Source organism: Protopterus annectens, chromosome 4.part1 (assembly GCF_019279795.1).
Source record: "Protopterus annectens isolate FY-2018-M chromosome 4.part1, PAN1.0, whole genome shotgun sequence".
Taxonomy (NCBI): Eukaryota; Metazoa; Chordata; order Ceratodontiformes; family Protopteridae; genus Protopterus; species Protopterus annectens.
In genome coordinates, this window is record NC_056734.1 from 978,694,621 (window position 1) to 978,711,313 (window position 16,693).

Here is a 16,693-nt window from a genome sequence, read left to right on the forward strand (position 1 = left end):
GTACATCTGGCTTTTTTGCTAAAGTCTTTTAGGAGATGATTTTGTAATGAAGATAATGCTTAATTTCTCAGACTTGAATGTTCAGGTGCTGTTGTAGTGGGAAATACTACCATCTTACTGTTCCCATTCCTCCTTCCCAGATTACCACCACTTTGGGGGGCTGTATGTAGTGCAAGCTGCATCTACGCACTTAATTTCTAGTGGATGTCCTTCATGGATGCATCTGCAGTCATAACAGCTGGGTTGTCCTGTCGTCAGGCAGCCCTACAGTCGGCCGGATTCCAAAGTCCGGGTCCGGCTTCGGCTGATGTCGCACTTCACCCGACGTCATCTCTGTGGGTCTTCGGGTATAAAGGCATCAGCCGACGCCATTTTCCTCAGTCTTTCTTGCTGGCGCCAAGCAGAAGCTGTTCGCAAGTGCCGGTCGGTCGGATCCAGAGATTATTTCTACCGAATACTACTTCGAAGACTTCTAAAGCTAAGTACCCCGTTGGGGACTCTTTCTTGCCTCAGCCGATGTCAGAAAAAGTTAATTGTTTATCCTGTGGGAAACAAATACCTCATAAAGATTTCCATTCTTACTGTCTGCCTTGTTTAGGCCCAGCCCACGACGTAGCAGCCTGTTCGGCCTGTGCTTCTTTCAACCGACGAACGCTTAGGCGTCGGTCAGAGTTTGCTGAACAGTTTTTCGGTTCTGACTTTGCTTACATTATGTCGTCGGAACCTCCGACTACACTTTCTGCCAAAAAGCAGAAAAGACCGACACTCGGTCCGCGGTTTCGGCTGAAACCACGCTTAAGCAAACCGCGAGTGTCTCGGTTTCGGCCGAAACCGAGAAAACTGATCTAGGTACAGCCGAATCTATCTCTACAGTTGAGGCCCCTGCTACAACTCTTGAATCGGCCTCTGAAACTTTACCCACTGACTTATCAGACACCATTCCCCTGGATGTCTCTACCCCAGCACGTGGTGCTGCTAGGCCTCCAGCAGCCATGTCCATTAAGGCCTTCGCCAGGGCAAAAGCAGCCAAGACTGCCAAATCAGTGCCTGTTAAACCACCCTCAACCAGGCCCTCTTCTAGTTCTCAAATGCTTACTTTGGCAGAAGATTTAATTTCTTTAATTAGAGGAACTCAATCTCACCCAGACAGGGCCTCTCAGCCCCCAGATAAGAGACCTAGGGCAGAGCCCCCTGAGCCAGTGTCCTCTGATGATTCTGCTGATGAATCAGACATTACTGACCAGCCAGAGGCCCCTTTCTCCAATTTTGAGGATTCTGATGCTGAAGAATCCATTCCAGCTGCTTCCCCTCCAGAAGAATTCTCCTTTGGGGAAACCTTACATGCCATGCGAGAGCAGTTCCAATGGCAGCAGCAAGATTTTTCAGATTCCCGAAAAAGACTCAGAACCTTTCTGCACCTTCCACAGCACAGGCCCTTAGCTATGCCTCCTGTTCTCTCTGTGGTAGATGATGCTTTTAATGATGTCTGCTCTGCTCCAGATTCATTACCCCCAGCCCCTGCCAAACCAGACAGATTCTACAGGGTGCCAGATACTCATCACCACCTTTACAAGGCCCCCCTTGCAGACCCAGAAACTATATCCCAGGGTCCCAAGGCAGTAGCCGCGACCATAGCTAAAAACCCTACTCCTTCTGAAAGGGAAGCAAGGTCATTAGACAGATGGGGTAAAAAAGTATACACTTCAGCTACTCTATCAGCTAGAGCTTTAAACTGCCAGTTTCACATGATACAATACCAAGAGTTTATGCTTGATCAGTTAACTAAAAAACTAACCACTGATGAATCTCTTGACAAGAAATATGTATTAGAAATGGTAAATAACATACAACAGGTTAGTAACCATTCTTTAAAATGTGGCTATGATGCACTGGAGGCTTCATTTAGATCAGCCATGACTGGCACAGTGATAAGAAGGCATGCATGGCTAAAGGAGCAAGCTCTACCGGATCATGTTAAAGCTAAATTGTTAGATGCTCCTATGGATAAGACAAGTTTGTTTGGTGCACCTGCCCAGCAGGTTATGAAGAAAATGGAAGAAAAGGCAAAATCAGTTCAAACTGTTAAAGATTTCCTGCAGGTTCAACCCCCAAGGTTTAGCAGGAACTGGCCTGCCAAAAATTGGTCCTTTCCTGACTCCACAAGATTTCAAAGGGGCAGGAATAGACATTCCAGAGGCAGAAACCAAACCAGAGGAGGTGCCTACAGAGGACGGCAGTGGCAAGGTAACAACAGAGGCACAGACACAGCCACTGCCACTACTTCAACACAGCCACAGTGACTTACTCCTAACTCCGCCTACCAGGGAACAAATAGCAGCTCCACTAGGCGGAAGGTTAACCTTATTTGCAAAAAACTGGCACCACATAACAAAAGACAAGTGGATTCTACAAATTATACATCAAGGTTACCGATTCCACTTCCACACTATACCAGTCAAAGAGGAATGCCAAATCTACCTCCAAATCAAAAACAGAAGCTTTACAACAGATAATGGAGTTAGCAAACATGAGAGCTGTGGAAAAAGTGCCTACAGCAGAGCAAGGAAAGGGTTCTACTCCAGACTATTCCTAGTTCAAGAAAGGAAAAAAGTTGGAGACCAATTCTCGACCTGTCCACCTTGAATACATACATCATTGTCCCAAAATTCAAAATGCTGACCCTACAGCAACTTCTTCCCATGCTGGGCAAGGAGTGTTGGCTGGTAACTCTAGATCTCAAGGAGGCATACCTGCACGTCCCTATTCGACCAATCTGCAGAAGATACCTCAGATTTCTTGCAGGATCAGAGCACTATCAATTCTCAGCATTGCCTTTTGGCTTATCTACTGCCCAGAGTATTCACAAAATGCCTGGCATCAGTAATCGCATACTGCAGACTACAGGAATTCATATTTACCCATACCTGGACGACTGCCTGCTACAAGGGGACAACAAAAGCAAGTTGACAACAGATTTACAAAGGGTCATTTACTTGCTACAAGCACTGGGATACACGGTCAATCTACAAAAGTCAAGGCTGATACCATCCCAAACAAGGACATTCTTGGGAGCGGAATTGGACACAGTGAGACAAATGGCATTCCTAACTACAGAAAAACAAAAAGAACTCCCTCTTTACTTCTTGGCACTAACAAAGCTGAACAAATTAACAGCAAGAAAGGTTCTGCAGGCCTTGGGCTTCATGGCATCATGCATAATTTTGGTCCCATTTGCCAGACTACATATGAGAAAACTACAGTGGTACTTACGGAATTTATGGTCCCAACACAGGCACAGCCTCGAAACAGAAATCCCACTAATTCCATGCTTAAAACAGGAGTTCCTATGGTGTGCCCAGGCATGCCGGTCCAACACAGGCCTTCCCTTTCACAGATGTCAAGCAAGCCAGAGCATTACAACAGACGCTTCAGACCTAGGATGGGGGGCCCATATGCTGGACAAATGCGTGCAAGGATTGTGGACTCAGGATCAACTTCACCTGCACATCAACCTAAAAGAAATGCTGGCTGTAAAATTGGCTATCCAAAAGTTCAGACCATTTCTCAGAGGGCCAGCTGTTGATAAGGACAGACAACACCACAGTCATGTGGTACATCAACAAACAGGGAGGCACTCATTCATACCCCCTATGCAGAATGGCTTTGGAACTGTGGACCCTGGCACTCAGCTACAACATCCAGCTGCAGGCAAGATTTGTACCAGGAAAAGAAAATACTCTAGCGGACATTTTAAGCAGGACCACATCAGATGCTCACGAATGGCACCTGCACCCGGACATCTTCAGGTCCATTTCAAAGAAGTGGGGAATGCCTCAGATAGATCTATTTGCATCTCCTCACAATCACCAACTCAAAAAATTCTGCACAAGGACATTCCACCCACTAGCATGGAAAGTGGATTCGCTCTCCTTCAGCTGGAAAGGCCTAACAGCATATGCATTCCCACCTCTCCCCTTGATATACAAAGTACTGCTAAAAATCAAGGAAGAACATCCAAGGATAATCCTGATAGCTCCAAACTGGCCAAGACAACACTGGTACCCACTACTGAGGAGCTTGTCTCGAACAATATGTGGCCAATACCCTGATGCCTTTGATGCTAACTCAGAACAACTACAGCACCATACATCCAAACCTGAAAACCTTACAACTGACTGCATGGAACATCACATAGCAGCAGCTAATCAAGAACTTTCCCAAAGAGTTAAAGACATTATTCTTGAAGCACGCAGACCTTCAACAAGAAGGAACTACGCTGGAAAATGGAAAAGGTTTGTCATTTGGAGTTCTGAAAGAGGAAAAGATGTGTCAAACATAGATATGCCTAACATTCTGGAGTATCTGGCCGAACTTCTCCATTCAGGCCTGTCCTACTCCTCCATCAAGATACATGCATCAGCTATTTCAGCAGAATACAGCTTTGAACAACCTGTCTTCTCACACCGTTGCTCAGGCAGTTCCTCAGGGAATCAAGAATGTAAAACCTCCGAGGAAACCACCATTACCAGCTTGGGACTTAAATTTGTACTAGAAAAGCTGACACTTTCACCCTTTGAACCAGCAGCAACAGCAGAACTACAACACCTGTCATGGAAAACTGCTTTCCTACTGGCAATCACTTCAGCAAGGAGGGTTTCAGAACTACAGGCCTTAATGGCAGTGCAACCCTTCCTAATCTTCCACCAGGACAGGGTGTCCATGAGGACTAATCCAACCTTTATGCCTAAGGTGGTATCCAGAGTGTCGTTAAACCAGGCAATCCACTTACCTACCTTCTTCCCCAACCCACAAAACAGAGGGGAAAGAATTCTGCACACCTTGGATGTGCATAGACAGCTACGCTACTACCTGGACAGGACAAAAAGCAGCAGAAAGTCTGACCAACTCTTTGTGGCCTATGCAACAGGAAGGGAAGAAAAAGCTATCTCAAAACAGACAATCTCCAAATGGATAGGAAATTGCATACGATTCTGTTACTCCTTCCATGGAAAACCAATTCCACAGAACATAAGACCTCATTCTACAAGGGCAACAGCGACTACCACAGCCTTCTTACGAGGAGTGGCTACCAAAGACATTATTGAGGCGGCTACTTGGACCTCCGTGCATACATTTGCCAAGCATTATAATTTGCCTCTATATTCAAGATCCCGAGCAGGGTTTGCCACTGCTGTACTGCAAGGGATCCTAAACACACCATAATCTACCTTTTCCTCCTCCCCTAGTTGGCTATGGTACTCTACCCAGCTGTTATGACTGCAGATGCATCCATGAAACTGCAGATGCATCCATGAAGGACATAGTACAGTTTTGTACCTACCATAAATGTAGATGTCCGAACTGGATAGCATCTGCAGTCAGGATTACCCTCCCTCCTTCCCCTCTGAGGTACTCCTAGGGTGTTTACCCTCCTAATAGCTAGCTAATGGGGGGGAGTCTTCTATGGTGTATTTGTTTGTATATATGTACATACATGCTTGTGTTTGTGTTTACCTCTTTCCTTTTGGAAACATTGGCATCTATCCAAAATTTCAGCCTTCAAGAGGGCTTCTGGCATCTGGGGCAAGAAACACTGAGGAAAATGGCGTCGGCTGATGCCTTTATACCCGAAGACCCACAGAGATGACGTCGGGTGAAGTGCGACATCAGCCGAAGCCGGACCCGGACTTTGGAATCCGGCCGACTGTAGGGCTGCCTGACGACAGGACAACCCAGCTGTTATGACTGCAGATGCTATCCAGTTCGGACATCTACATTTATGGTAGGTACAAAACTGTACTTTTCCTGTACTTTGTAAACAAATGCAGTTTTTGTGCTTTTAGTAACATGAGCCCCTGATGGAAATCATTCTGCATGTTCGTCAGAGTTAATGACCATAAGGTGCTAAAATTCTTTATTTACCAGAGTCCAAAACATGGAAGGGCTGCTTTCTTAAGGTCCTTTTGTCATTTACCAGACTGAGTCCATTAAAAGTAGTACAGCCACAGGCTCCCATATTTAAGGTCCCATCTCTCAAGTTGCCCATTTTGTAAAATATGGTTATGCTAACCTTGACAAGTTATCGCCACTGGTACAAGTAGTGTTTCTTTTGTACCTGGACATTGTGGTTTTTTATCCAACGGTCTCTATCTTTGGAATGTGTTGTGCAGCACTTCTCCCATACTGACATGCTAACATTATAGCTGTGGATGTGCCTAAGAACTTTCATTCAGATTACTGATTGGAGTCCAATGTTTTTCCCTGTGTGACTACAATGGTCACATGCTTCCATGTTGCATCACCAAGTCATTGGACTTTATGCTGTGTAGAAGCCCGTAGCCAGCCCAAATACCAGTGTCTTCAGCATCACTCAGCGGACATACTTTGCTATTAGGACATTTCTGGTGTAAAGCTTCTGTGCAATCTTCATTTATTTGACTTGTCTGCACAAAGACTGTTTGAGCATAGTCAGTCCGTGTCTCATCTTGAAGTACTGAAGTATTCAAAAAGTATCTTTCTGGCATATTCCTTATCTTCATAGTTTGAGTGGGATATTAGAGTTTAACTATCTTTTTCATGGGGGAAATCGCCCACAGACTGCTTCTTCCATGTGTTCTGTTAGGTAGGGATAGGCCTTTGCATGTCCTGGTGTCTGCTGTTTTTCACGCATTCTCCCAAAAAAGCAGATGCTTAAAGGATTTCTGTGAGAACAGACATATGACACCCCCTCCACCCATGCACAGTGTTTGCAGTCTAGTGATTGCAGACTTTCCATCTCCCTGGTCTGACACCTGTTGGGCAAGGCTCCTCTGGCACATCTTGTCCTGAAGCCACAGTGACTTTTAGCCCATTTGCAACAAAGCTAGGTTGTCTGGCTTCTGATTCCATGGTTCTGCTGTCATAATGATGGTATTATTCCCGTGGTAATAGTTGTAGAGGATTTATCTGTGGACAGATTTAGGTGGCAGGCTGTCTCATCTAGAGGCTTTTGCCATCCTTCAAGCCCAAGTTAGCCAAACTTAAAATTCTTGTTTTATCCCAGTTGTTGCCAGAGTCCCCTGTCATTAAGTCTAGACAGTCTACCCGGGAAGGGGAACCTGTGCCAGCAGCCTCACTAGGAAAACTTAAAAAAAAAAAAAAAAAGTGCATCTCCAAATTTTGATCTTTTTGTCCTTAATATTGGTAATCCCTTTTGATACTGGGGACACTACCTGATATCGTCCTGTTCCTTTGTTGCAGTATTCCACATATGGGTTTACAGTTTTGTGTGCATCCGGACGGTTATTCCAAAGTTTTTCAGTCCCTCCTGGTCTGCATGCACCAGCCCGCAGAACTGTTTAGCCGCCACTCGTACGCCAGGTGATGTCCTTCAAGGATGCATCTGCAGTCCTTACAAATGGGGTTGTCCTGTCGTCGGGCAGCCCTTCGGTCGGCCGGATTCCAAAGTCTGGGTCTGGCCTCGGCTGGTGTCGCACTCCACCCGACGTCATTGCGGCAGTTATTCGGGTATAAAGGCATCAGCCAACGCCATTTTCCTCTGTCTTTCTTGCCGTGTGGCGCCCGAAGCAGAAGCTGTTCGCAAGTGCCGGTCGGTCAGAACCAGAGATTACTACTACCGAATTCTTCTACTACTACTGAAGACTTCTAAAAAGCTAAGTACCCCGTTGGGGACTCTTTCTTGCCTCAGCCGATGTCAGAAAAAGTGAATAACTGTTTAACTTGTGGGAAACAAATACCTCATAAAGATTTCCACTCTTACTGTTTGCCTTGCTTAGGCCCAGACCACGACGTAGCAGCCTGTCTAGCCTGTGCTTCTTTCAACCGACTAACGCTTAGACGTCATTCGGATTTTGCTGAAGAGTTTTTCGGCTCAGATTTTGCTTACATTATGCCGTCGGATCCTCCGACAGCGCAAATTGCTAAAAAACGCAAGGAAAAGGATCGACACTCGCTGTCCGCGGTTTCGGCCGAAACCGCGGTTAAGCCAACCGCGAGTGTCTCTGTTTCGGCTGAAACAGAGTCCATGGTTCTTCGGCCGAAAACTTGCCTCTTACCGAGGCCTCATCCAGCTTGGCTGAATCTGCTACTGAAATCCCACCTGCTCTTGCAGGTACACAGGATTTATCCGATACTATCCCTTTGGATATTTCTACCCCTGCACGTGGAGCTGCTAGGCCTCCTGCATCCATGTCGATTAAGGCCTTTGCCAGGGCTAAAGCAGCAAAAACTACCAAAACTGTGCCTGCTAAGACCCCCTCTCACAGGCCCAGTTCTAGTTCACAAATGCTTAGTCTAGCAGAGGATCTCATTTCTTTAATCCGGGGATCCCAACCACATTCAGACAGGGCCTCTCACCCACCTCCAGAGAAGAGGATTAGAGTAGAGCCCCCTGAGCCAGTTTCTTCAGATGGCTCCTCTGATGAATCAGATAATTCAAACCCTCCAGAGGCCCCCTTTTCTCCTTATGAGGACTCTGATGCAGAAGAGTCCATTCCTTCTGCCTCTCCGCCTGAGGAATTTTCTTTTGGGGAAACCTTGCATGCTATGAGGGAACAATTTCAATGGCAGGGCCAGGATTTTTCAGACACTAGGAAAAAGCTAAGAACCTTCCTGCATTTGCCACAGCATAGGCCTTTAGCCATTCCTCCAGTACTTACTGTTGTGGATGATGCTTTTAATGATGCTTGTACTGCTCCTGATTCTCTTCCTCCGCCCCCTGCTAAGCCCGATGGGTACTACAGGGTCCCGGACGCACATTATCATTTGTATAAGGCTCCTTTTGCAGATCCCAAAACTATCTCACAGAGACCGAAGGCTGTAGCATCTACCTCTGCCAAAAAACCCCTCCCCTCTGAAAGGGAATCAAGGTCCTTAGAGAGATGGGGTAAAAAAGGTTTACATTTCTGCTACTCTTTCAGCTAGGGCCTTGAACTGTCAATTCCATATGATCCAGTATCAGGAATTTGTTAGACCAGTTAACTAAAAAGCTGTCCTCAGATGAACCATTAGACAAAAAATCTGTTCAGGAAATGGTACATAACATTCAGCAGGTCAGTAATCATTCCTTAAAATGCGGCTATGATGCACTGGAAGCTTCCTTTAGATCAGCCATGACTGGCATAGTGATCAGAAGGCATGCATGGTTGAAAGAACAGGCCTTACCAGATCATGTCAAATCAAAGCTACTAGATGCTCCCATGGACAAGATCAATTTGTTTGGCTCTCCTGCACAACAGGTGCTGAAGAAGATGGAAGAGAAGGCAAAATCTGTCCAGACAGTGAAAGATTTCTTACAAGTCCAACCTCCAAGGTTTAGCAGGAATTGGCCCTCCAAAAATTGGTCCTTTCCAGACACTTCCAGAGCTCAGAGAGGCAGGAATAGGCGCTCAAGAGGCAGAGGTCAATCCAGAGGTGCCTACAGGGGACGTCAGTGGCAGGCTAACAACCAGCGACGTACAGCCACAGATGCAGCCACCACCTCCACTACTACAGGACAATCACAGTGACTTGGCTCTGGCACCGCCTACCAGGCAACAACTCGAAGCACCCTTAGGCGGGAAGCTAGCATTATTTTCAATAAACTGGCATTACATCACAGGAGACAAGTGGATTTTGCAGACAATAGACCAAGGTTACAGGTTTCACTTCCATACTCTACCAAGGAAGAGAGGAATGCCAAACCTACCTCCAAATCAAAAGGCAGAAGTTCTAAAACAAATAACTCGCTTACTAAGCATGAGAGCTGTAGAAAAGGTACCACCTATGGAACAAGGACAGGGATTTTACTCCAGACTCTTCCTGGTACCAAGAAAAGAAAACCAATGAAGACCTATTCTCGACCTGTCCGCTTTAAACGCATTCCTCATTGTCCCAAAATTCAAAATGCTGACCCTACAGCAGCTTCTTCCCATGCTGGGCAAGGAGTCTTGGCTGGTAACTCTAGATCTCAAGGAGGCATACCTGCACGTCCCCATACGACCAATTTGCAGAAGATACCTCAGATTTCTTGCAGGATCAGAGCATCATCAATTCTCAGCATTGCCCTTTGGCTTATCTACTGCGCCCAGAGTATTCACGAAATGCCTGGCATCAGTAATTGCTCATTGCAGGCTTCAGGGAATTCAAATTTACCCTTACCTGGACGACTGCCTGTTACAAGCGGACAACAAAAACAAGCTAACAGAAGACTTGAAAAGAGTCATTTATCTACTGCAAGCCCTGGGATACACAGTCAATATAAAAAAGTCAAGACTGATACCATCCCAAAGGATAACCTTTTTGGGTGCAGAACTGGACACATCAAGACAAATGGCATTCCTAACAGTAGAAAAACAGGAGCAACTCCCTCTCTACTTCTTGGCATTGATGAAGCAGAACCAGCTAACAGCAAGAAAAGTCCTGCAAGCTTTGGGTTACATGGCATCCTGCATAATATTGGTTCCACATGCCAGACTGCATATGAGAAAGTTACAGTGGTACCTAAGGAATTTATGGTCTCAGCACAAGCACAGCCTAGAAACCCAAATTCCAATAATCCCATGCCTGAAACAAGAATTCCAATGGTGGGCTCAGACTTGTCAATCAAACAAAGGACTGCCCTTCCACAGCGCTCAACCAAGCCAGACAATCACAACGGACGCCTCAGACCTCGGTTGGGGGGCCCACATGCTGGACAAGTGCATACAAGGCTTATGGACTCAAGACCAGCTGCACCTACACATAAATCAAAAGGAAATGCTGGCAGTAAAACTGGCATTTCAGACATTCAGACCATTTCTTCAACAAGGTCCACTGTTAAGGACAGACAACACCACAGTTATGTGGTACATCAACAAGCAGGGAGGCACACATTCGTACCCTCTTTGCCGGATGGCAATGGACCTCTGGAATGTGGCCCTGAGCTTCAACATCCAGTTACAAGCAATTTTTGTGCCAGGAAAAGAAAACATTCTAGCAGACATACTAAGCAGAACTGCCACGGATGCCCACGAATGGATGCTGCATCCGGACATCTTCAAAACCATTACAAGACAGTGGGGGCTACCAGAAATAGACTTATTTGCATCCCCACGCAATCACCAACTGCAGAAATTCTGCACAAGGACGTACCACCCACTTGCTTGGAAAGTGGACTCCCTATCTTTCAGTTGGAAAAACCTGACTGCATATGCATTCCCACCACTTCCTTTGATGCACAAGGTTCTATTGAAAATCAAAGAGGACCGTCCAAGGATCATTCTGATAGCTCCAGACTGGCCAAGGCAGCATTGGTACCCATTACTGAGGAGCATGTCTCGGGAACAAATATGGACTCTACCTCTAGTTCCCTTACTGTTAACACAGAACAACTACAACACCCTGCATCCAAACCTGAAAACACTGCAGCTGACTGCCTGGAACATTGCATAAGATCAAATAACCCAAATTTATCCCAAAGGGTTAAAGACATTATCTTGGAGGCTCGCAGACCCTCAACAAGAAAAAATTATTCAGCAAAATGGAAAAGATATCTCATTTGGAGTACTGCAAAAGGAGAGAATGTGTCACTGGTAAACATAGCTAACATCCTGGAATACTTGGCAGAGTTCTTCCACAACGGCCTGTCCTATTCTTCCATTAAGATTCATGCATCAGCTATCTCAGCAGAATACAACTTGGATCCTCCACTCTTCTCACATCCTCTGCTCAGGCAGTTTGAGAGGAATTAAAAATGTAAAACCACCTAGGAAGCCACCATTGCCAGCATGGGACTTGAACTTCGTGTTAGAAAAGTTGACACTACCTCCTTTGGAGCCAGCAGCAACAGCAGAATTACAATACTTATCATGGAAAACTGCTTTCCTGCTTGCACTCACTTCAGCAAGAAGGGTATCTAAGCTACAGGCATTAATGGCAGTACAACCCTTCCTGATCTTCCATCAAGATAAGAGTATCCATGAGAACTAATCCTACTTTTATGCCAAAGGTGGTCTCCAAAGTATCTTTAAATCAAGCTATCCACCTACCTACATTCTTCCCCAACCCACAGAACAGGGGAGAAAGACTGTTGCATACCTTGGATGTACATAGGCAATTACGTTACTACCTGGACAGGACCAAGAGCAATAGAAAGACTGACCAGCTACTGGTAGCATATGCAGCAGGAATGGAAGGAAAAGCAATTTCAAAACAGACAATCTCTAAATGGATAGGAAATTGCATTAGATTTTGTTACTCCTACCATAGGAAGAAAACTCCAGAAAACATCAAGCCTCACTCTACAAGGGCTACAGCCACTACCACAGCTTTCCTACGAGGAGTGGCTACCAAAGACATTTTAGAGGCTGCTACTTGGAGCTCCGTGCATACATTTGCCAAGCATTATAATTTACCTTTATACTCCAGATCCCGAGCAGGTTTTGCCACTGCTGTTTTGCAAGGGATCTTAACTACACCATAAACTAATTTCTCCTCCTCCCCCAGTTGGGCTATGGTATTCTACCCATTTGTAAGGACTGCAGATGCATCCTTGAAGGACATAGTACAGTTTTGTACCTACCATAAATGTAGATGTCCGATAGGAATGCATCTGCAGTCAGGATTACCCACCCTCCTTCCCCTCTGTGGTACTCCTAGGGTATTTGCCCATCTTGTAGCTAGCTGGGGGAATCTATTATGGTGTATTTGTTTGTATATATGTACATACATGCTTATTTTTTGTTTGCTCTCTACTATTTGGAACCATTTGCATTTATCCAAATTTAGCCTTCTTAGAGGGCTCCTGGCATCTGGGGCAAGAAACACTGAGGAAAATGGCGTCGGCTGATGCCTTTATACCCGAATAACTGCCGCAATGACGTCGGGTGGAGTGTGACACCAGCCGAGGCCAGACCCAGACTTTGGAATCCGGCCGACCGAAGGGCTGCCTGACGACAGGACAACCCATTTGTAAGGACTGTAGATGCATTCCTATCGGACATCTACATTTATGGTAGGTACAAAACTGTACTTTCCTGCTTACTGCTGGGGAACCTTTCAGTGTCCTAATTCTATGTTGCAATATTCTTGGTGTGGGATTTACAGCGTCTGGCGACCCAAACTGCTCCTATATAAAAACTTTAGTTTGGCTGCTGCAAGAATGTGGGACGTCACACACAGGGCTATAAACCAGGGGCCTTTAATGTGACATCTGAACGCACAGACCTCATCTTTTCAGCTGCAGACAACCGATGCATCATGTACTTCACTTCATTGCAAATGTCTAAAGCAAGTACCCTGTTGAGGTTTTCCTTTTAATTTACGTGCTAAAGCTTGGTTTGCTGTAGTTACTCTTGGCCAATGTCAGCAAAAAAAAAAGGTAAATGCCAATGCAGGTGCCATATACCACATAAAGACTCGCATCACCACTATGTTTTCTGCTTAGGCCGGGAGCACGATCACAACCCCTGCCCCATATGCTAATCCTTTGTCCCCAAGACCTTTCGCAGCCATCTGGCTGCTCTTAATCTTTACTTGGAGAATCACTGGCTTAAATGGTTAGCCCTTAGGATGGATCCTGTTTCTGAGGCCTTGACAGAATCTCCATGTAAGAAGGCCAAAATTACCAGGCCCTCTTTCTCTGCTGCTCAGACGCCCTGCCAGCTTCCACTTTAGGAGTTGAGGGACATCAGTACGGTGACCTTCATAGAAGCAGTTTCTCAGTTGACTACCAGGACGTCCCTGGAGCCAACCCAGACCCCGATTACCGAGGTCGAGGGGAACGCAGACTTAGCCTAGCCTCCGAACGGGATTCCTCCTACAGACGCTACCATTAGACAGTCTTCCGACTCCAGGCCTACGTCTACCCCATCCAAAAAGAAGCAAAAGACTAAACATACCACCTCGATCAAAGGCGGCCTGCCTGACTGGCAGTCCTTCACTTCTTCCTTGATGCAGGCCTTTAGGGTTTTTAAGCCCCTAGCCTCATCCTCCACTGCTCTTCCACTGCATCAATGTGATGGAAATTACAGCAGTCCTCCTGGCCCTGAAAACCTTCAGTCCCCTCCTACTACCAGGTGTTCTTCAAATAATTAGCACCACATTTGTGGTACCTCAACAAACTGGGAGGAACAAGAGTACCACCTGTGCAGACTAACCTTACTGATATTGGATCAAGCCTTTCACTACAACTTGTTCCTGCAGGCATCTTACATCCCCTTGCAGGAGAAGAAATAAGCAGACCTAAGCAGGACATCCTCTCCACAACGTGAATGGATACTGGACAGGACCATATTCCTATACATTGTCCACCAGTGGGGTACTCCTCAAGTAGACTTGTTTGCCTTCCCCCAGAACAGAGCACGTCAGACCTTCTGCTCCAAGACCCACTCCCCTTCCAAGAAATACTGAAAGCATCCCCTCTTCAAGCTAAAGTTTCTATATGCCCCCCCAATTCCCACTAATTCAGAAAGTAGTCCTGAAAATCACAAGACAGACCAAAAATCTTGTTGGTGACTCCCCTACTGGCCAAGGCAGCAGCACTGGTTTCCCTACTTCACCATCTTGCCAAGGGTAATCACCCCAAGATGTTCTTTGTGTTTCCCTGTTGCAGTCATTACATTTGGGTAATTCTGCTGGCAGGTTGCCCTCAGTCAGACTGAATTCCAAAGTCTTGGGTCCTGCATCAGTTGCTGTCACCCCTTCCCTGACGTCAGGTCGTCAGGGGTATAAAAGATGCAGCAGATGCCATTTTCTTCAGTCTTTCTTGCCGCGCGGTGCCCGAAGCAGAAGCAGTTCGCAAGTGCCAGTCTGCCGACTCCTGAGATTTTCATGTTAGAGTTTCAGATCCAAAGTCTTAAAGCCAAGTACCCCGTTGGGGAAACTTTTTTTCTTGCTTAGTACCCCTTTGGGGAAACTTTTCTTGCTCCAGACCGATGTCAGAAAAAGTTAATAATTGTATTTCCTGTGGAAAGCAAATACCTCATAAGGACTTTCATTCTTACTGTATTCTTTGCCTAGGCCCTGACCACGACGTTTCAGGTTGTCTGTTTTGTGCTAGATTTAACCAACACACTTAAGTGTCAGTATGATTTTGCATTAAGCTATTTTGGGCACAGATTTAATTATAAAATGTCAGACTGCCATCAGACTACCGAAGTTCACAAAAAACGCAAAGAAAAAGACAAACAAGGTCCAAAACAGACTAAGCTTTTCCTAAGCCAGTCGCCGGTTTGCCGGTTCTCACTGAGGCACTGTCGCAGCCCCTGATGCCCGCTACTTTAGAGTGTATGCCGCTGGAAAGTAAAGGGCCTCTGACACTATTCCCTCGGATGGGTCTGGAGCCGCTGAGCAGGCACTGGCTTTTGTGGGTGTATTCAGACCTAAACATCTATACATTAAACAGACTTTTGCTTCAAAGGCAAAGACTAAAGCACATTTTAAAGACACAGAAACTCAAGAGCCACATGGACAGGCCTCCATGCCCAAAAAACAGATGCTGAAAATGGCCGAAGACTTAATTACCTTGATCGGGTTCCCATCCCCCTCATAAGAGGCCTAGGCAAGAGACAAACTATGAATTCGAACAAAATGGAAAGGCAGTGAGAATTATCACAGTCAGTAAATCACAACTGAAACTATGAATCTTCAGATCAGGTTTCTATTTCTTCTGATTCCTCTTCTGTTCAGGAATATTCACTTCCCCCCTATGAGGATTCTGGTGCTGAAGAATATTCCTTCAGCTTCTCCTCCTGAGAACTATTCTTTTGGGGAAACCTTGCATATACCACAAGGGAGCATTTCCACTGGGAGAGCCAAGATTTTTCAGAATCTAAAAAGAGGCTCAGGGACTTCCTTTTACTACCTCAACACAGGCCTCTAGCCATTCCACCTGTGTTAGACATTGTAGATGTGTTTTCAGAGTCCAGTCTTGACCCCTGACTACTTACCTCCAGCTCCTGACAGATATTACAGGGTTCCTGACTCTCATAAATTCCTTTTCAAAAACCCTCCTGCAGACCCAGAAACTATTTCACAGGGTCCCAAAGGGGTTAAGGCTTCTGCTGCAAAGAACCCTACCCCCTCTGACAGATTCTAGGGCACTGAATAGATGGGGGGAAAAAAGGTTTGCACATCTGCTACCTTGGCTATAAGGGCCTTAAAACTGTCAGTTTCATATGTCATGACATTGCTTAAACAGAAAATGTTAAACTGTGCAGAAAACAAAGAAATGCAGGATTTATTACATGCAGCTGAACAAGTTGGAAAGCATACTTTGCAATGCGGTTTTGATTCTTTGGAGGCCTCCTGCAGAGCCGCAGTTACGGGTTCTGTAATTAGGAGGCATGTTTGGTTAAAGGAATAAAATCTGCCTGATCATGTCAAAGTTAAATTATTAGATGCACCATTACATCATGATACTTTGGTGTTAAGGCAGAAGAGGTGTTAAAGAAAATGGAGGACAAAGCTTAATAACTGTCAAAGATTTTTTTACAAGTACAGCCACCTAGGTTTAGTAGACACTGGCCTACAAAGAATTGGTCCTTTCCAGTGTCAGACCTCAAAGGGGCAGATCCCGATGCCCTAGAGGCAGATCCCAGGCGCAAGGTACATACAGGTCAAAGCAGTGGGGTGCTTCTACCTCTAAAAGTGGAGAAGACAAATTACAACCATACAGGAAACAGTCCCAATGACTTCCCCCTGCCTGCACCAAGCACTTATCTCCTGGCAGCACCCT

At 45.7% G+C, this 16,693-nt stretch overlaps 1 protein-coding gene across 1 annotated transcript in view; it reads left to right on the forward strand.

The window, feature by feature from the left end:
* The window catches only part of NCL (nucleolin), a 584,816-nt gene that overhangs the window by 70,317 nt on the left and 497,806 nt on the right, over window positions 1-16,693 (forward strand). The window lies entirely within an intron of this gene.